General features: G+C 47.0%; 1 pseudogene; it reads right to left on the bottom strand.

The window, feature by feature from the left end:
- Nucleotides 1–2,371: 2,371 nt before the first annotated feature.
- Nucleotides 2,372–3,995, bottom strand: LOC125513782 (annotated as a pseudogene).
- Between the last annotated feature and the right edge of the window lie 15,878 nt (nucleotides 3,996–19,873).

Consider the following 19,873-nt stretch of genomic DNA (forward strand, 5'->3'; position numbering starts at 1 on the left):
AGGCATAGCAGTAGCAGTAGCACGGAGATAAGAGAGGACACATCTCTCTATTAGCTACCTATACCAACCTAAATTAAACCCCAAAACCCCTAAACCACCTTCTTTCAAAAAAAACAAGCCCCTGAAATGCTGACACGTGGAAGCTTATTGGTCCCGGTTGGTGCTACCAACCGGGACTAAAGGCGCTCGTGCCTGGGCTCGCCGGAGCGGCCACGTGGAGGCCCATTTGTTCTGGTCAGTATAAGAACCGGGACTAAAGGCCTAGGGCATTAGTAACGACCCTTTAGTCCCGGTTCCCCAACCGGGACAGATGGGCCTTATGAACCGGGACAAATGGCCCTTTTTCTACTAGTGGCTCATTGTACGCGAGGTCGACATCATGATAAGATTCTTACACCACCACACAATACATACATGGATAGCAGTTGAACAATACAACACCGAGGCTGCCAGCTCCCCATCATCTTAGTCAGAACCTAACCCCCTCCATGCACCCAACATTCGTGGTAATTCAGAGATTCAGACTTGCATCGTGTACGATGTCGTGGGGGGCAAGCAGGTTGTTAGATCGAGTAAACCTAATCCAAGTCTGCAGGTTGTTAGATCGATTCCACGCCGCCGCTGGCCGCCATAAGGCTCCAGCTCGCTGTTATTCCAGGCCACCGCTCGGCTATCGAGGAGAGGAACACGGTTTTGCTGCATACAGAGCAGAGGGTCATGCCAAGATCATGAAAATCTACTTTGACCCAAAGCCAACCTGTCCGGAGAAGTACTATCACCGGCACTTTCAGATGCACACAGGTATTTTTCTTACCATTGCAAAAGCCATTGAGAGATATGATGATTGGTTCAAGCTGTGGAGAAATGCATGTGGAGAGATAACTGCAAGCCCTTTGAAGAAGTGCCTTGCCGCTATTCGAGTCTTGGCATATCGGTGTTTGGACGATGCAATCGATGACTATGTCCACGTTGGTGAAGACACAATATACAAGGTTGTTCGAAAGTTCAGTAAAGCAGTGAATGTTGTCTTTGGCTCGGAGTACTTGAGAGCACCAACCGCGGAAGACACCCAAAGGCTGATGACTGAGTGTTAAGCAAGAGGATGGCCAGGGATGGTTCGATTACTTGATTGTATGCATTGGACATGGAAGAATTGTCCTGCAGGGTGAAAGGGTCAGTATGAACGCCATTGCGACGATCCAACGACCATTCTTGAGGCAGTTGCATCGAAGGATCTTTGGATGTGGCATCCATTCTTTGGTTTGCATGGCTCTCACAATGACTTGAATGTGCTGTCGAGATCACCGTTGTTTTCTATGCTTATTAAAGGTGAAGCTCCTTCTTGAAACTACTCGGTCAACGGGCACAACTACTTGATAGGTTACAACCTTGCGAATGACATATATCCACCATGGGCCAGCTTGGTCCAAATAATTCGGCGTCCACAAGGTAACAAAAACATTCACTTTGCCCAATGTCAAGAAGCTGCTAGGAAAGATGCTGAGAGAGCATTCGGTGGGTGTCAGAAGCGATTTGCAATTGTTCGTCGCCCAACCGAGTACTGGAGCTCCAATGTTCTATGGCAGATTATGATTTGTTGCGTCATATTGCATAAGATGAACATTGGAGATGAGAGAGATATGCCTGAGAACTTTCAGTACGCCACCAATGGTACTCCGGTTGAGCAAGAGTATGATACGAACAGGATCTCGACATTCTTTGAGGCGCATCGCAATATCGAGAACCATCAAGTTCATGCTCAGCTCCAACAAGATCTTGTTGAGTATCACCGACAACGTCTTGGCGAGTTGTAATTATTCTATCACATGATATTTGCTACATTTGAACCATTCATTATGTTTAAATTCGAATAAATCGGTTTGTAAACTATATTTGTGAATTGCTTGAGCACTCAAATTTATGTTTAGTTTCTGTATGTGTGCTAATATGTAGTTACAATATATACTAGAATTGCAAACTAAAAAAAACAAAAAATTACTCCGTTATATATAGAAGATCAACTCAATGGCATTCAAGATAATCCTTCCTACCGTCCAATCTCTTTCGATAAGCTGCAAGGGTTGCTGAAACGGGGTGCTGTTAGCCAGAGTGTGCAAGTGCATCAGGTTCACGAGGAGCATGATCTGCAAGCAATTACTCCGGATGTTGATGCGGCATAGCAGACTCTTCCAGCTGTTCAAAAACTGCTACACGAGTTTGATGCTTTTGTTCGGGATCCAAAGGAAAGTCTGACCAAAACTTAATGAAGTAAATTTACTCCACAATAAGGGTCACCGGATGCTCGACTATTTTTAGGGGATCAGTTAGAAATCCCCCTAGTAACCAGGGACGCAATCATAGACAGCGCACGCTAGCTGATTCGGAGAGCAGGTTTGAGCATCGCGGAGTGGAGAAGCTTGCCCATTTCCTCCCAGAATTTGTCCACGGCAGGGCCGGGCAGGCACATCGGAATCACGATGCCGTCTTCACCGTTGGCGTTCCTGCACGGGACCTGAAAGCTGACCACCCCGGGGATGGCATCCACGCCGCCCTTGGTCACGTCCGACGTCAGGTACGTGCGCACCAGAGTGAAGTGCGGCTGCCCGCCCTGCACGAGAAGGTCCGTTACCGACCGCATATACTCCGTGTTCACGACTCCCTTGGCCACTTTCACCAGCTGCACGGCGTAGCTCAGGGGGTTCGCGCATAGATCGCCGGTGGCCTGCAAGGCGAAAGCGTTGCCATCGTAGCCGCTCCGGATGGAGGCCCTGCCGCCGCGGGCGTTGACGATGCAGATCATCCGCATCTCCTCCTCGGCGTCAGGGGCCAGAGCCGCGGTGCGGCACTTCCACACGCAACCCGTAAGGACCTCAAACGTGGTGGCATGCTCCCGGAGGCCCCGCGGGAGATGAGACTGGATGGCGGCTACATCGCGTGCTCCCAAGAACAAGGAGCGGTGCACCATGTCGCTGAGCGGCCGGATGGTGCCCTTGGTGTACGGCACCTCGTCGTATGCCCGGTGCACGAAGGCAGGACGCGGCGGGTTCCGCGCGTCCAGCAGGTCGCGCCCCCACACCGGCCGCACCGATGGCACCGTGGCGCCCCGTGCCCTCAGCCACGGCAGCGAGGAACTGCACCATCCCCGGCGCGTCCGCCATCGTATGCATCATCCGCACCTCTAGGATGAAGCCTCCGCACGCTAGCCGTGTCACCTGCATGTGCCACGTATGGTTAGCTGGTGCCACATGCATATTGGTCACGTAAACACATGTGGTGTGTTTATGAAAATTTCGACTCAACCACAAATCTGACGTCATATTACTTACTATATGGCATATTTAACGTTTCTATGGCGTTTATGTTTGCCCAAGATTTCAATTAAGTTTAGTTGCCAAACATGAAAAATCCATCCATGTGTTCATTCTATTGCAACCAAATTGCCGTGCTTGCAAACTAAATGTGTCATCCTCGGGTCAACTTAATTTGCAAAAGAACAGATGTTCGATTTTCCGTAGTTAAAAGTCTGACATCAGATTTTTAACATTACAGAAAGTTAAATTTACCTGAAAGAGTAGAAGTGGGGTGCCGAGGCCTTCCGATGAGCCAGGGACATCGAAGATGAGCTCCTCAAGGCCTGGGAAGGGCGGCTGCAAGGCGTCACCAAAGTGCTCCAGACGCACGTCAGCATTGGCCTCGATGAACAGCACACCCTCACCGGTGTAGTCAACAGCAAGCTTGCGACCCTCGAGCTCCCTTAGACGGCCGGCAAACGGGTAGTAGTGCACGAGCGCCTTGGCCACGGCGTCCCGGACCACCACTACGGGGTCCCTGCTGCTCATGGACGCGTCACGGCTGTAAAACTGGATGATGGGGTTGTGGAACCGTAGACCGTCCTGGTCGTCAATGTCCGAGAGCCGCTTCAGCTCCCGCGGTGTCGGCCCCGCCGGCCTCACCGGCTCTACCGCCTTCCGCTGCACCCTCAAGCTCAACGACATGTGCACTGTGTCAGGATGATTCTCAGCTAATGGGACGACAGGAGGATGAGCTACTGTAGTGGTGATCAATTGTGAGTGCGCACAGCTGGTGTGTTTGTGTCTGCTAGGTTTGTGAGACACTGACACAGATAAGTGTGTAGCCTCTTGTACGTGTTTTTTTTCTTCTGTTTTTTCTTTCTTGTCTTTTTTTTCTTGTCAGTGTGTGTGCGCGTGCGCATTTGTGTATAAAGTACTCCCCAAATGAACAATCCCCAATAGATTGAGAAAGGGCGCCGGCAGTGTGTCTCGATTGTTCATGTTGTTTGTTAGTCTGTATAAAATGCTCTGTTTCCAAACAATTGAACATTTGTCCTTGAAATTTTGCATCTCGAAGCTACAAAAGTACCAATCTGTTAATAAAATATTTCCAAAAAATGTATGCATCAGAAATTTCTAAAATTAGAAATTTCATTGAGCTTTAACACTTTATATATTTCTACTTAGCAAAAAAATTCAAAACAATTCTGCACAAGGTAGTAGTTGTGTCAAGTTTACTGCAAAGTTGCAAGTTCAAATGTTTTCTTATTATAGTGAGCGAAAAAAGAGAAGTTTATACGCACAAATTTTCATGGCAAAATGGATGGTTTAGATAAGAGGTGTAGCTACATGGCTACAAAACCACATCTTTCCCCAACATTAAAGTGGCCAAGATATTTTATTGTTGGTTCATGGTGTACTGAGATTCATGATGCTGCCAAAAAAATAGGACTTCTCCGTTTTAACATTCTTTCAAATCGATATGAGATGTTAATTATAGCATGACCAGTTAATTTTATGATGCTACAGATCGACATGAGTTGTCAACTTTAAGATGCTTACAAATCGAATGGACGCCAACACTGGGATGCTTACAAATCAAATGAGCTGTTGATTTTTAACATGCAACAAAATCGATGAATTGTCAATTCCAACATACTTCCAAGTTGATACGACAACCCATCAATTTTAAGTTGCTCTGAAATCGATACAAGACGTAAACTACGGTGAATAGATACTTAGATACATATCGGATACGCGATATAGGGATATGCCCGATACACTAGTTTTCTAAAAACAAGGATATGTGATACGTTTGTACATATATTTCGTCCTTTCCAGAATATAAGGCGTATTGGTTTCCACGCAAGTCAAACTTATGTATGTTTTACCAAAATTGTAGAATAGAATATCGACATCCACAGTACGAAATCAATAAAATATTTGAATAATTTCATGATGAATCTAGGGGTTACAATTTGTATATTGTACATATTGATACTTTTTCTAAAACCATTGTCAAACGTGTACATGTTTGACTTTCATAAAAAACTAATACACCTTGTATTCTAGAATGGAGGGAGTATATATTAATTATTCATAATATAAAAAATAGGGAGTATATATTAATTATTCATAATACACATTGGTGACAGGAGTGGACATGACGTGCTGAGATTTATGGAGACATGGGGCAGCTCCACAAAATAGGCGATGGGTTTTACGTCGAACGAGGGGCTTCACGTATCCAAAATATATCGCAGTGCTGTCCCGGTGTATCATCTTTTTTCCTTTTTATATCCTAAAATTAAGGGATACGGACGGGATGCGGATTGAACAGACAACCCACTGTGGTGTTCATGAATCTATAATGGATTTTTTAAACATATGGATTGTGGATTATCTATCCTATCATCTAGCTGCAACTTCTATCTAGGTCATCCAGCTCTGCATGATAATCTGTGGTGTCATTAGATGGAAATACGTAATTTTTAGTTCTTACAAGCCATAGAACATTTGACCCTGAAACTTTGCAGGTCGAAGTAACAAAAGTACCAATCTGTCAATAAAATGTTTACAAAATTTCTGGTGCATCAGAAATTTGTCAAATTACAAATTTCTTGTGAGTTATATCATTTTATATATTTATACTTCACCAAAAAATCCAACTAATAATTTTCGCATGGTAGTCCTTGTGTGATGTTGATTTGCAAAGTTTCAAGTTTACATGTATTCTTATTTGGGACAAACAAAAAGGAGATGTTTATATGCAAAAACAATTGATACGAAAATGCAGTCTAGATAAGAAGTGTAGCTACATGGTTACACAGCCACAAATTTCCCCAATGTACAAGTAAGTGTGATAGTTTATTGATGATTGGTCGTGTATGGAGATTTTAGAACCCCCCCCCCCCCCCCCAAATGAGTTCTTGGCTTTAAGATGCTTTAAAATTGTTATGAGCAGTCAATTTTAAATTACTTCCAAATCAGTATGAACATTCAATTTTTAGATGCTACCAAATTGATATGAGGTATCAATTTTAAGATGCATACAAATCGAATGAGCGCCAACTTTTGGATGCTTACAAATGAAAAGAGCCATCGATTTTGACATGATACCAAATCATTGGGTTCTCAATTCTAACATACATCCAAGTTGATACGCGCTATCAACTTTAAGGTGCTTCCTAATTGATATGAGTCATCAACACTAAATCATCTGCAGTTTTCACCAACAGCCATGTGTTGTGCAAACGAAATTGATTAACATACAATGCAATGGGAAATGTAGTGTCAAAGCATTCAATATGGGTTAACAAAAAACATGAACAAATGACCCACTGAGGCGCCCCTTCATGAATCTTTAGGGGATTATTTTAAAGTAGTTCTGATCTTTTATTTATGATTGGCCGTGTAGGAAGATTTACGGCGCTATCCAAAAAATATGAGTTCGTGGTTTAAACATGCATTGAACTCAATATGAGCCACTATTTGAAAATGCTTCCAAATCAGTATGAACAATAATTTTTATGATGCTATCAAATTTTAGCAGTTGTCATTTTCAAGATGCTTATAAATCGAAAGAACGCAAACTTTAGGCTCAAAAAAATTTCAGGGTCATTTAGCTCACAAAAATTAGTAAATGCATGAAAAATAGCAAATAAAGTAAGAAAGGGTTGGAAATTGATGACGTGGCTTTGAACGGTGCTTACTAAATGCTTAAAATTTTTGGAGTTGAAATAAGTTTAAAAAATTAAATGCCTATTTAACAGATGAGTTTTCGTCGAAACACTGATACTTCGAAAGAGATTGTCCATTTTGTACACGAAGTGCATCCTGTTTTTGCCGTAACCCTCTCAAATTTTTAGCACATGCTATGTGGTGAAATGATGATACCATGCCAACTTTCAACCTTTTCAGAGTTCATTTGTAGTGCTTTTTAATTTCAGGGTCGTTTAGATAAAAAAATCAGTAATGCATGAAAAATAGCAAATGAAGATAGAAAGGGTTGAAAATTGATGACGTGGCATTGAATGGTGCATACTAAACGCACAAAAAGTCTGGAGTTGAAATCAGTTTTAAAAAATGAAATGCCTTTGTAATAGATGAGTTTTCGTCCGAAACCCTGATACTTCGAAAGAGATTGTCCATTTTGTATACGGAGTGCATCCTATTTTTGCCATAACCCTCTCAACTTTTTTAGCACCCCCCCTGGAACAACTAGGGTTTACTAAAAACTTTTTCAATGAACCTGAAATGCCCTTCTAAAAAGCCCACCCTTTTTGTTTTGGGTTAAAACCTTTGACAAAAATGGTGCACATTTTTCTAGGACATCTTAAGGTCATTGGATTAATTCTTATAGTATTTGCATTTGGGCATTTAAATACTATAAAATATTTTAAATGCTCAAATAATCATAAACTTAAATGTTTGCTGTTGGATATATTCTAAGCAGTAGTTATGATTAATTTTATGATTTTTGGAAATGCCCTGGCATTTTTAATAAAGCCCTGAAGTTACAGAAATAATAGAATAAAAAACACAAAAAGAGGGAGAAAGAAACTAACCTGGCAAGTCACCAGCCGGCCCACCTGGCGGCCCAGCACTGTGCTGGCCCGCGCCAGGCAGGCAGGGAGGTGACGCCAGCGTGCCTGAGCTCGCCACGGCGCCACCTGCTTGCCGCCCGCGCCCTGGACGTCTGGACGACCTCCACGTCGACGCCTCGACCCCCTGGACCCCTCCATTCGTCCCCAACACCTCTCCCTCGCCGTTCCCCACCATAGCCGACGCCCCTGCCGCTGCACCGTCATCGTAGCCGCGCCCTCTGTCATCCTCGCGCCGCGCCATCGTGTCCACGAGCTCCGCCGTCGTCGACTACATCGAGCAGGCCGAGCCCCGAGCGCTCGCCCGCTCTGGAATCGCCCTGACCCCGTCTTCCCCAACTCCGGCCACCGGAGATCCCCTTTGCCGTCCCCGCCGCATCAGCTCGTCCCCGACCTCGCCGACTGCCTCGACGTGACCCCCGTGAGCTCAGCCACCTCCCCATCCTCTCCATTTAACTTCTCGAGCACCGCAGCGACGGCACCAAGCTCGGCCGCACCCACCGCCGCCACCGCACATTGCCGTCGTGGCCACAGCCACGTTGGGTCACAACCGAGCACGCCATCGTCTTCAACGCACTCGCAGGAGCCTGTAGCACCACCGCACGCCCCTCGCCGTGCCTGCTACCGACTAGTTCGACCTCGCCCGAACTTCGGCAGCCGCAACCCTCGTCGCGGCCGGCGTTTCCGGCCACCCCAGGTCCACCCACTGCCACCACTCGATGCGGCTCACTCCCCGCATCACGTAGATGGTCTCCGCCGTCCTTTTGGTCGCCGGAGTGCAAAACCAGCGCTGCTCCGCCGCGTCTGGCATCGCCGGCGGCTAAACGCCGGCGAGTTTGACCCTGTTTGACCCCGTGTGGGCCCAGGTTGACCTCCCCTGAGTCTCTGGCACGTGGGACCGCCCAGCTAATTAACTTAGATTAGCACTAATAAAAAATTAGTTAGTTAATTAACTACTGACACGCGGGTCCCACTAGTCAGGTTTGACCTGGACCGGCCTGTTGACCCCTGACGTCACTCTGACGCAATGCTGACGCAGTAAATCCTTTTCTGGATTTATTCTTTAATAGGAAATTCCAGAAAATAGCCAAAACTTCTAAAAATCATAGAAAATCAACCATAGCTCCAAATCAAACAATTTATATATGAAAAATGATCAGAAAAATTCAATCTATCCATCTGTAATGGTTTCATGCATGACAAAACAAGATAACCTTGCTGTTTAAGCAAAATAAGATAATGCACTAATAAGGCTATGTTAAATGAACTAACATTTGAATCTTTGATTCAAATGAGTTCATTCCTTTCTGTTTTAGCTTGCATTAGGCCAAGACACATTCACTTTGCCATGTCATAGCATGCATCATATTGTTGCATATTGTCATGTGTTTATTATGTTCGGTGTGTCTTTCATGGTAGGTTCTGCCTTCGAGGATAACCCCGAGTATCCGTCTGAAGGGCAGTACCCTACTACCACTACATCAGGCAAGCAACCCATCGATCATTCTGATACAAACCCATGTTCTCGCTTCTGCTCTTGTTTACTGCATTAAGACAACGCGATTCAAACTGCTGTGTGCTACGGTAGTTGAACCGTTATCCTCTGCATGACCTGTCATTGCCACAGTAACTAGATGAAACCCACTAGCATGTGTAGGAGTTGATTGAGCCATGTATGTGTTTCCTACCTTGCTATGTCTGCTATGCTTAGAGTTGTGTCAGGTCTGGTTCATCTGGGTGACGGGCTAGAGTGAAATGATTATGTCGGTAATGTGAGGGATGTGTTGAACATGTTTTGGTAAAGATATCGATGAGAGGCCGTTTAGGAGTACATGGTGAGTTGTGTCATTGAGGCCGCCCGTAAGAACTGAGATCTGTATGCGTGCTTTAAGATTCAGCTACTACCACACATTGGGCCCTGAAATATGACCCCGCTCGACTTACTGACCCCTCTCGCCCTCTGTCCAGGAGTTGCAACTAGCTTCTGGTGTTTGTAGGTTATGTGTGTTGGCAGCCGTGCGTAGCGCTGACCCTATGGGTGGGCTATGATGCGGTAGATACACTGTGGCCGGGTATGCCGGGCGCCCGTTTGGCGTCTCGGGACCCTGTACACATCGTTTGGGGCCGTTGAGAACACCCCAGCCGGATTTCCTTGCGGATGGAACCTGAATAGGCGATAAACCTGGACTAGAGACTTGTGCGGTTAGTCAGGTCGTGGTCTACACCCACGTCGGTTTTCACTTGAATTTTGCCGAGCACGTGTCGTGTGCAGACGCTAAGTGGTGGAAACATGTGTGATGAAGTACACCCCTGTAGGGTATAAAACTATTCGAATAGCCGTGTCCGCGGTAAAGGACTACTTGGTTGCCTATACAGTTCATAGACAAGTTAATGGATACTACTAAAAGACTCAAGATAATTGTGAGTACTGAGGATGGCCCTCTCGTAGGATGACGAGGGAGGATCCCCGGTGGAGTATTGTGTTGGTGAGTAGTGGACTCATGTGCAAAAACTATTTTACTAGTGGAGTCTCGCAGGATAGCTTAACCAAGAGTCAAAACTGGCTTGCTGCAATAACTCCACCACCTTCTTGAGAATGAGCATGTATAGTAGGTTCTGATGTAAGACTTGCTGAGTACCTTTGTACTCATGTTTGCTTAATTACTGTTTTCAGACGACAACACTGCCCCCTCCGATGGGTTCTACGTAGACCTTGATTTTGATGAGTGACTAGCCACCTAGGTGGTGATCCTGGCCATGGAGGGCCCTATGTAGATAGACAGGCTTCGAGAAGCCTTCTTTCTTTCTAGTGTCTGTACTCAGACTAGTTGCTTCCGCATGTGCTTGTATGATTGTATGACTTGAGTGTCGGGTCGTGTGACCCCTACCTGTATGAATATGTTATGTATGGCTCCTCGGAGCCTTTTTAAATAAAGTAGTTGATGTGTAGAGTTTTGTTGTGATGCCATGTTGTATGTACTCATATCGGGCATATTGTGTGTATGATTGAAATGCTTGGTATGAGTGGGATCCGACAATCTAGTTGTTTATCCTTGGAAGCCTTAATTATGGGGAAATGTAGTCTAGTGTTCCTCGAGCCATAGTAGTCCACTACAGCCCGGTTCACCGGAGTCCTACTAGCCCAGCACTACTGCTCAGGACACTTGACTGGCCGGCATGTGTTTCACTTCGTTCCTATGTCTGTCCCTTCGGGGAAATGTCAGGCGGTGACATCCGGAGTCCTGCCTAGCCTGCTACAGCCCGGGTTCCCCGGAGTCCAGTTAGCCCAGTGCTACAGCCCGGATTCACTCGCTGATGACCGACATGCTTGATGTGATTCATGTATGCCTGTCTCCATAGGTCTGCGCCGCTTTGGGTTCACGACTAGCCATGTCGGCCCGGGTTCTCTGTCGTATGGATGCTAGCGACACTATCATATACATGATCCAAAAGGCGCAAACGGTCCTGGGCCATGGTAAGGCGACACCCATGGGGATACCATGTGTGAGGCCGCAATGTGATATGAGGTGTTACCAGCTAGATCGATGTGACTTGGAATCGTGGTCCTGACATCAGAGTTCATTGTGTAGTGCTTTTCAATTTCAGGGTCATTTAGCTCAAAAAATCAGTAAATGACCTGAAAAATAGCAAATGAAGTCTGACTTCATTTGAAAATTGATGACGTTTGTCCGAAGCACAAAAGTAGACATTTAAAATGCCAAAACACATAAGCAGCCTAACTATTATAAAGATTTCCTACAGTTTGTCCAAAGTGGGACTTTCCAGATATATAAGTCCGGAAACTCACTAGAGAAGAAAGTGATGACAGTGAAGCCGGTTACATCCCAGAGTGTGATCTTTGGGTGTGAAACTTTTTCTTCGCGTGTGTCCCTTTGCACCGTAACCATGGACAATCTTCGTCATTTAACTTGATGCTCGGGTCAATATTCACTGTGAAGGAAGCAATTTCATGAAACTTCTCAAAATCTTCTGACATGTCTATCCTGTCATCGACTCCCACGATGTTTCTTTTCCCTGAAAGAACTATGTGGCGTTTTGGGTCATCATATGATGTATTCGCTTCCTGATCTTTTCCTTTTCTCAACTTGGTAGACATATCCTTCACATAGAAAACATGTGCCACATCATTGGTAGGATGAATGGTTCGTCTGTGTACGCAAGATTGTTGAGATCCACTGTTGTCATTCCGTACTTTGGGTCTTCCGTTACCCCACCTCGTGTCAGATTGACACATTTGCACCAAAACAAAGGGACCTTCAAACCACGTCCATAGTCAAGTTCTCATATCTCCTCTATGTGACCATAATATGTGTCCTTTCCACTCTTGGTTGCTGCATCAAAGCGGACACCATGTTTTGGTTGGTGCTTTTCCTATCTTGGGCGATCGTGTAAAATGTATTCCCATTTATCTCGTACCCTTTGAAAGTCATTATATTCGAAGACGGTAACTAGGACAACAAGTACATGTCATCTTCAACAGCGTCTTCATGCATGCTACGTGTCTGCAACCAACCGGCGGAAGTTCCCGTTTGTTCACGTTTATTCCAGTTGTCAGACTGCTCCTGGTGTTTGGAGCGTGGAATATTCTTGTGTTCATCGATATACAGAGCCACCAAGGCGGAATTATGTAGAACTGTGTAGTGTGCTTGAGTGAGAGAATGCCCGTTCATACATATTATTTGTTTCGGTCCTAGCATGTCATTTCCACCCAGTCTGCCCTGATGCCGAGATTAAAGAACACCACTCGGCTTAAGGTCAGGAATAAAGTCAACACAACACTGAATGACCTCCTAATTTTCGTGGTCCTTGGAGATGCTTCCTTATGGCCTGGCACGGCTATAAACATATTTATTTGAGACTCTCATGAACCTCTCAAAAGGGGAACATATTGTGTAGAAATATGATACGTCTCCAACGTATCTATAATTTATGAAGTATTCATGCTATTATATTATCAACCTTGGATGTTTTATATGCATTTATATGCTATTTTATATGATTTTTGGGACTAACCTATTAACCTAGTGCCTAGTGCCAGTTTCTGTTTTTCCTTGTTTTTGAGTTTTACAAAAAAGGAATATCAAACGGAGTCCAATTGACGTGCCAATTTTGATGATTTTTTATGGACCAAAAGAAGACCCCGGAGTAAAAGAGTTGGGCCAGGAGAGTCCCGGGGCGTCCACGAGGGTGGGGGGAGCCCCCCACCCCACCCCCACCCCCCGGGCGCTTGGGCCTGCCTCGTGGACGCCTCGGGCACCTCCTTGACGTGAGACCGACGCCAAAATTCTTATAAATACAGAAACCTCGGAAAATTAACCTAGATCGGAAGTTCTGCCGCCGCAAGCCTCTATAGCCACGAGAAATCAATCTAGGCCCTCTCTGGCACCCTGCCGGAGGGGGCTGTCGGCGTCAAAACCGGCGGATCTCGGGTAGGGGGTCCCGAACTGTGCGTCTAAGGCGGATGGTAACAGGAGGCGAGGGACACAATGTTTACCCAAGTTCGGGCCCTCTCGAACGTCCTGCTGGATTAATATTGATGATATGAGTATTACAAGAGTTGATCTACCAAGAGATCGTAGAGGCTAACCCTAGAAGCTAGCATATGATTATGAATGTTCTTGTCCTACGGACTAAACCCTCCGGTTTATATAGACACCGGATGGGGCTAGGGTTAGACAGAGTCGGTTACAAGGGAGGAGATCTATATATCTGAATTGCCAAGCTTGCCTTCCACGCAAAGGAGAGTCCCACCCGGACACGGGACAAAGTCTTCAATCTTGTATCTTCATAGTCCAACAGTTCGGCCAAAGTATATAGTCCGGCTGTCCGAGGACCCCCTAATCCAGGACTCCCTCAGTAGCCCCTGAACCAGGCTTCAATGACGATGAGTCCAGCGCGCAGATTGTCTTCGGCATTGCAAGGCGGGTTCCCCTCCAAATCCTGAGTACCCATCGTAACGAGTAGTGTCCGGCTCCCCATGAATGTTGCACTCCTCGGCTTCTGTGCTTTAATAATGGCCATCTTCCACGTGTCGTGCGAATGCGAGAAGTCGGGGCATTTTTACATTTGCCACCCCAACCATGTGAGTAAATCGTCTATTTAAAGAGTCAGGGATCCTCGGATCCAGATCACACCATCCTCCCCTAGTGAGCATCCATCAGAGCGCGACCGGAAAAGTCCATCCCATCATGGCTGGCCTTCGCAGCTCCTCCTCTCACTCATGTAGCACTAAGCCAGGTAATTGGTAGAAGTGTTCCGTCCCCCACAGCCAATTAGTAGAGTTACAGACCCAGGGGTTTCTCCCCCCCTGCGTATATGGTCCCCGTCCAAGCCAGACTTGCCCCTTATAATGGCGGGGAGTAAGCAGAGAGCTTTCCTAACCCATCCATGGGGGAGCGGGTATGCCTTGTCCCTCACTTATTGAGGGGACTCAGATTTCCAATCCATCCGTTCCTCCGCGGGCTCCTGGAGTTCTACGGCCTCCAGCTGCATAATTTTACTCCTCCTCCATATTGCACACCGCCGGCTACGTCACCTTTTGTGTGTTGTTTCTGGGCTGCGAAGCTCATTTCGAGCTATGGAAGAGGCTATTCTGCCTAGTACCCCATACATAGGAGGGGTCAATATATCAAGTGGGCGGAGCTGAAATATGGCGCATCGCCACGACCAGATACCTGTCCGGTACTCCGAAGAAGACATCCAAAGACTGGCCTTCGGAGTGGTTTTATATGGAGGACGTCCCCGTTCCGGACCCTATTCGGATGGGCCTTCCAGATATTAATAATGCCCCTTTGAAGAAACGTCGTAGCTAGCGCCCTCAGAGCCCCCAAGAGGAAGATAGCAAAGAGGTCCTTTACCTGATGGGCAGGATAAAAACGCTGGCCAAATCAGGACTGACAATAATCGAGGTTATGTCAATATGTATAATGCGGCGGGTGCAGCCACCTCAGTATCGGGGGAAACCCATGTGGCACTTCATTGGACAAGACGATGCCACCCGCTGCGGCCGTAAAGGTCCGGACTCCGCCACTGCTCTAGCGAAAATACTGTTCGATTTATACAAAGGAGAGGAAGAGGAGTTCATCCGCATTAAGCCACAGGATGGATTCTCCTTGTACAACCCCCCGAACTGGGTGAGCTGCTCCTTTTTACTCCAGACCTTCCCGCATTCTTCATCATAAATATTTACCTTGCTATTTTATAGCAGGAACTGCGAAAAGCCGTGAGGGAGGTCCAGAGCCCGTCTCCACAGCCAGAGGACCCTGACCGGGCCCTCGACCCTAGACTCGAAGAAGATACGGACATATTTGTGGAGCTCATCGACATGACGTTCTATCAGTTAAGCTGTGGCGGTGCCTTCGTGGCCATCATAGCCGATTATCCTGGCCTGCTCCCTGCATCGCATGTAAGTAAAACCGGAGTCCCAACTTCCGAGAAGGATCACATTTTTGCACTTTACCCAGCGCACACATATGGTGTCTTACAGGGAAGGCCCTCGGGGCGCCATGCCGAACCCGCGGTGGCTCACCAACAAGGGGCATCGAAACCGGGTAGCCTTAAAAGGAAGGCGGTCAGGATTGAGACGTCGTCGTAGAGGTATGAAAAATAATCCTGCTCCGTGATTTGTCGTCTTTAAAATATAATACCGTCCATGGTTCCTGGCAGAAAAAACGCTCGCCGGACCGTGTCCGGAGAGCCTACCGGTCACGTCTCCACCAGCCGGAATCCAGACACGGACATAGGGGCAGATGCTAACGTGGGGACTACACGGGATGTTCCTCCTACAAATGATGCGACTAGGTTGTCCGCTACGAATTCCGAAGTGGAGAGCGCCATGAATCACAGCCGTCGTCGGGCCGTACTCCGGGACCCTGGTTTCTCCGAAGAGGCGTTCGATGCCTTCAACTCAGGAGACGCGTACATCCGAGCTACTCAAAATGGTCTTGCCAGAGCCATGGACCAGTATGTAAAGGATATACGGGTAAGAAAATCTAATAATTATGTATATCAGTAGCCCCTGAGACTTGAAACAGTTGACACAACTGATTTAAGGATCATTGTATGTGTAGGTTCTTACGGAGAAGAATACCCAGTTGTCTCAAGAGCTGGAGGAGTGCAAAGCCCAGCTACGGGCCGTAGTTGCCGAATTGAAGGAGTCAAAGAAGGCCCCCTCTGGTAACACTTATTCTAATCGAAAAGGAATGAAATCATATGTACCAGTTAGTATTCGGCATGCATGCAAATCTAACGATAGATTCTGCAGATGATCCCGGAGTGAATCCGAAGATCGTGCGAGGGGACGAGCAACATGCTCAACGACAGCTAGAGGCTGGCGAGTGCGTGCTTACGTGGGTTAGGCAGGAGGAAAACGATCTCCAAGATGCCCATACCTGGTTGGGCATTGAACTCAAAGATGTTTGGGCCCAGTTAGCTGACTCCGTAAAGGAGAATAAGAGGCTTCGACACGGCATTTTTTGTAAGTGGTCGAACGAACTTTTATAGAGTTCGACGAAGAAACCGGCTAATAGAGTTATATGTGTAGGTGTGCTGACGGGTCATCCCGAAGAGGAGATGCCCGGATCTGTGGGCGATCTTCTGCCAGAGCTCTCACAATTGCACAAACAAGTTCGGCAGGTGATGCAGGGCATTGCCCAGGCCTTGTGGCCATCCGCCTCCCTACCAGGAGGCATGGGGCAGCTCGTAGAGATGCTCAACGGGGAGCGGCGGCGCTTCCGATTATGGAAGATATCTGCCTGCCGACAAGGTGCATGGGAAGCCTGGGCCATGATGAAGACCCGAACCACATGGCCGAGGTCGGACCTGTGGGGTCTGACGGGAAAGAGATCCCCGTTAGTCTAGTATATGACAAGGTAAAATTAGCTGCAAAGTATTCCCAACAGGATTTTAGGCTAGATAGTCTGTTGGATGGTATAGAAGAAGAATTTAGTCAATCTAAGTGACTATGTACTTCAAGTGACATATTTTGTCCCTAGCCGGATTGTAAATCATTTGTCATGGCGGACCTTTTCGCTTCGACCTCTGGAACCGACAGTCCGGAGTGTATTCGAATACCCGCTCAGTTATGTAAAAACCAGGGTACATGTGGAAACCAGGCGTAGGGGTCATAAGTGCTTGAACAGACAAGTACCCAACTAGCTATGTTATATTACATGGATAGTAAGAAACATCTTCCAGGGAGAATAGTTCTGTTAAGGGTTCCTTTCCATAGGTACGCATGCATTAATGTGCATGTCCGAACTGCGAAAAGAGACGCGGGATATAAACATCTGGGGCATGTATTGTAATAATGAAAAGTCATCTTTTGTTCGCCAACCGAATATTCCCTTAAGAACGCTAGCTTTCGGCTTCACCCGGCTGACCCGCCAGTAACAATCGCAGAGGTGCTCCCCTTATGCCCTAGACGAATTAACGGGAACGTAGGGCATAAACACAAGAGCCAGGCAACCCAGCTTGGCCAAAACTTAAGTCATATCAATGCATATAATGGCGAAGAAAAGGTACATGTGAAAAAGTAACACCTGTGCAGGGGGCATAGAGCCCGGAACATAATTATATTAAGCTTCTGTATAAGAAGCCCCCAGGTATAATGAGCACACATGGCACGTCAACATTGTGTAGTCAAGACACATTTTAGCCTTTTAAGGCCGTGAAGAAAAAGGAGAAGAAAGAAATAAAGAAAGACAGATAGCGGATATATATAAAAAAGGGGCGGAGGTAAGGAGATGAACACAGAGTCTGGCACTAGGCATAGAACTTTCGGAGTCTGGCCGCGTTCCATGGGTTTGGCTCAAGTCGATTGTCCGATGCATCCCGCAGACGGTACGCTCCACCGGTTAGAACTTTGTCAACGACGAAGGGGCCTTCCCACTTCGGCTTGAGCTTGTCCTTTTTCTTCTCTGGTAGGCGTAGAATGAGTTCGCCAATGTTATAAGTTTCGGCCCGCACTTCTCTGCTTTGATACCGTCGAGCCTATTGCTGATAGAATGCGGAGCGGGCTTTTGCAATGTCATGCGGAGGTGAGTCATGAATGATGTCGCAGGGCAGTATCGCCTCTGCGCCGTACACCATAAAAACGGTGTGTATCTGGTGGTGCGATTCGGCGTGGTCCGTAGCCCCCATAGTACGGAGTCGAGCCCCTCAACCCAGTGCGTATCTTATTCCTTCAAGGATCGCACTAATCTGGGTTTAATGCCACTCATAATAAGACCATTTGCTTGTTCGACTTGACCGTTTGTTTGGGGGTGATAGACAGAGGCATAATCGAGCTTAATGCCCATGTTGCTGCACCAAGTTTTCACATTGTCAGCAGTAAAGTTCGAGCCGTTATCGGTGATGATGCTGTGGGGGACACCATAACGGTGTACAACCCCAGATATGAAGTCTATCACTGGTCTGGACTCAGCCATTTTGACTGCTTTGGCTTCTATCCATTTGGTGAATTTATCCACCATGACCAATAGGTACTCTTTCTTATGGCTTCCTCCTTCAAGGGGTCCGACCATGTCAAGCCCCCAGACCACGAAGGGCCAAGTAATGGGGATTGTTTGGAGAGCGGTAGGTGCCATATGGCTTTGATTTGCAAAAAGCTGGCAACCGACACAATGTTGGAAGAGGTCCTGTGCGTCTGCTCGGGCTGTCGGCCAGTAGAAACCTGTACGGAAGGCCTTGCTTACAAGGGACCGAGCTACGGCGTGATGGCCGCCGAGTCCAGCATGAATTTCTGCCAAAAGTTGCCATCCTTCCTTTTCGGAGATGCACCTTTGAAGTACTCCGGTAGCGCTTTTCTTATAAAGCTCTCCCTCATGGACCTTGTAGGCTTTAGAGCGCCACACAATGCAACATGCCTTGTTTGGGTCCTCAGGGAGTTCTTTCCTATTTAGGTAAGCTAAGAAGGGTTCTGTCCACGAGGCGATGACAGCCATAATCATCTGGGTCGCAGGTGTTATTTTGGTGGCGGGGCCTCCGATTACGTCAGGGATCTGGTGTTGTGGCCGAATCCGGACTGTTGTTGCCGGTCTCCCCTTCCCACACCACGGATGTCTTAAACAACCTTTCCAAAAAGATATTAGGTGGGACAGGGTCGCGCTTGGCGCCGATGTGGGCGAGGTTATCCGCCGCTTGATTGTTTTCCCGGACCACATGGTGCAATTCAAGCCCCTCGAACTGAGCTGACATTTTGAGGATGGCATTGCGGTAAGCCGCCATTTTTGGGTCCTTGGCGTCAAAGTCTCCATTTATTTGAGATATACGAGGTTTGAATCCCCACGCACTTCTAGGCATTGAATGCCCATGGAGACTGCCATCCGGAGACCATGCAACAGGGCCTCATATTCTGCTGCATTGTTGGAGTTTGTGTATAATATTTGGAGTATGTATTGGACTGTATCTCCGGTGGGGGATGTCAGGATGACGCCTGCCCCGAGACCAGCCAGCATCTTAGAGCCGTCAAAGTGAATGATCCAATTGGAGTATGCGCCGTACTCTTTAGGGAGTTCGGCTTCTGTCCATTCGGTGACGAAATCAGTCAGTACTTGTGACTTAATGGCTCGCCGTGGTTTGTACGTTATGTCGAACGGGAGGAGCTCAATATCCCATTTAGCAATCCGGCCCGTGGGATCGCGGTTATTTATTATGTCATTGAGTGGTACTTTAGAGGCCACCGTAATTGAACACTCTTGAGAATAGTGTCATAGTTTTTGGGATGCCATGAAGACCACGTATGCTATCTTTTGATAATGTGGGTACCGTGATTTGCATGGAGTGAGAACAGTGGATACGTAGCATACCGGCTTTTGAAGCGGGAACTTATGTCCGCCCGTCTCTCGTTCGACAACGAGCACTGCGCTTACATCCTGGTGTGTTGCCGCTATATACAACATCATTGGTACGCCGATATTTGGGGTGGCCAAGATTGGGTTGCTTGCCAAGAGGACTTTT

Source organism: Triticum urartu, chromosome 6 (assembly GCF_003073215.2).
Source record: "Triticum urartu cultivar G1812 chromosome 6, Tu2.1, whole genome shotgun sequence".
Taxonomy (NCBI): domain Eukaryota; kingdom Viridiplantae; phylum Streptophyta; class Magnoliopsida; order Poales; family Poaceae; genus Triticum; species Triticum urartu.